We start from the raw sequence: 2,447 nt of genomic DNA, 5'->3' as shown, positions 1-2,447 counted from the left end.
GCCATGGCATTCTACCAAGGGTGACAAAGTGAGACTCTTGTCTCAAAAAAAAAAAAAAAACATTGTTGTGGCTGTTGCCTGTAATCCTAGCACTCTGGGAGGCTGAGGGCAGTGGATCGCTTGAGGTCAAGAGTTCGAGACTATCCTGAGGAAAAGTAAGAATTTTTCTAAAAATAGAAAAATTAGCTGGGCATCATGGTGCACACCTGTAGTCCCAGCTACTTAGGAGACTGAGGCCAGAGGATGGCTTGAGCTCAAGAGATGGAGGTTGCTATGAGCTATGACAACACTGTAGCACTCTACAGGGTGACACAATGAGACACTGTCTCAAACAAAAAAAGAAAAAAACAGTTTGCTATGCTTTTCTTGTTAACCTGTCTTTTGTTATAGCAGTGTCAGCTATGACCCTTACGATAGGGAGGAAAGGCATCACACTTCAGTAAAATCTGGGATTCAGAGACAGCCTCCGTGGTAGGGCACTCCAGTATCACAGGCGTCAGATCAGATGGCTTCTCAAATAAGCTGTAACTGATTTCTTGGAGACTGCCTGACGAAGAGGGAAAGGAATGGGTTTGGGTATCACACTGACTTCTGTTCACTCTGGTTCTGTTTCTTTCTAGATGTGCAGTTTGGGGCAAGTTATTAGGTTTCAGGGTTTCTTCTTCTGTAAAACAAGAATGACAAAATTCCACAGGGTAGCTCTAGGCTTAAATGAAACAAATGGAAACGTGTGTTTGGCATTTGGTACCTGTGCACTAGTTTCTATCTTCTGTATGGAAAGGACTTTGAAGGAAGAGACACAAATCACAGTAGAAAAACTACTGAATCAAAACATTTCTCTCAGTCTTCCTGGTGAAGCTCTGGAGAAAGAAGTAGATCACCTCTGCTGCGTTCCCGTAGTACTTCCAAGTGGCTCCCACAGTCTAAGCTCGGCTGGTGAGATACGGGTCCATTACTTGAATTGTTTGCCATAGAAAAAATTCCCATTTACAGTAACATACAGATGAATTTGACAATATCTGTATCTGACTTCCTGATCCGGACACATACCAGCCCAGCCCTCTTATCCTCCCCGCAGTCGCTACCTCTGATCTACATTCCTTGGGGACGAGGGCACCCCGGCACATCCTGTTATAAATACTTTTCTGTTTTCCCATAGCATGCTGGTATGATGTCTGGGAACTCGGGCCACAGCCTGAGCTTAGGTGCAAAGGTTGACGATTAGACTTAGCCAGGGTGGAGAAACAGCTCTTTTTCTGCTAGATCCCCCCAGCCCAGGGGATAAATTTTGCTTTGAAAGGCAAGCCCTGCAATCGTGACTTCACAGTATACACCAGAATCAGGCAGACTCGTCTCTGCCCTCTTCCTCTAGTCCCACTGCGGTCCAGAGACACGGAATTACTTTTGGTTCCAGAACAAGCCCCGAGTTGCTGCTCTGCCTGCCCTTCACCAGGCTGAACCCTACCAGCTCGAAGCCTTAGCTTACAGGAGGCTCCCCACTTAGTTAACTCTCCACGTGCTCTGAGCTCGGTACTTGTCGCTACCAGCTTTGTTTCCATCTCCCTCATCAGACAATTAAGTATGAGAGGGATCCTGTTTATCTTGGTTCCTAAGCGTATTTCTGTCACCTTCCATATACCTTACACATAGTAACTGGCCACTAACCGTTGCTGTCGAGTGACTAGTTTACACCAGCTTTTAAAAAGGGGTGCTGTTCACTCATGTTGGCATGAAAAAGCCCTAGTTCACACCTATCTTTTTTCATGATTATTAACACCAGTATCTTTCATCCTCAAAATTGTTCTCTTTTTTTGAACCAGAGTCTTACTTTTCTGCCCTCGGTAGAGCGCTGTGGTGTCATACCTCACAGCAACCTCAGACTCTTGGGCTCAAGTGATTCTCTTAGGTCAGCCCCCAAAGTAGCTGGGACTACAGGTGTCCACCACAACACCTGGCTATTTTTAGAGATGGGGTCTCCCTCTTGCTCAGGCTGGTCTCAAACCTGTAAGCTCAGGCAATCCACCTGACTTGGCCAAGATCTCATTCCATCACCAGGCTGAAGTGCAGTGGTGCAATCATAGCTCACTGCTTAAACTCCTGATTTAAGTTCTTTCTCAGCCTTCTGAGTAGCTGAAACTACAGGCATATGCCACCACGCCCAGCTAATTTTAAGTTTTTTGTGTAGAAAGGATCTCCTTATGTAGCCAGGGTTGGTCTCAAACTCCTCAGCTTAAGTAATCTACTTGTCTTGGCCTCTCAGAGTGCTATTAATTATCCATGAGCCAACGTGCCTGGCCTCTTTCTGAGTTGTTATTATTATTATTGAGACAGATTCCTACTACGTCACCCCTTGGTAGAGTGCTGTGGCATCAGAGCTCACAGTAACCTCCAACTCTCGAGCTTAAGTGATTCTCTTGCCTTAGCCTCCCAAGTAGCTGGGACTACAG

Source organism: Otolemur garnettii, unplaced genomic scaffold (genome assembly GCF_000181295.1).
Source record: "Otolemur garnettii isolate 467f Iridium unplaced genomic scaffold, OtoGar3 scaffold00067, whole genome shotgun sequence".
Classification (NCBI taxonomy): domain Eukaryota; kingdom Metazoa; phylum Chordata; class Mammalia; order Primates; family Galagidae; genus Otolemur; species Otolemur garnettii.
Note: the sequence above shows the minus strand (reverse complement) of the source record.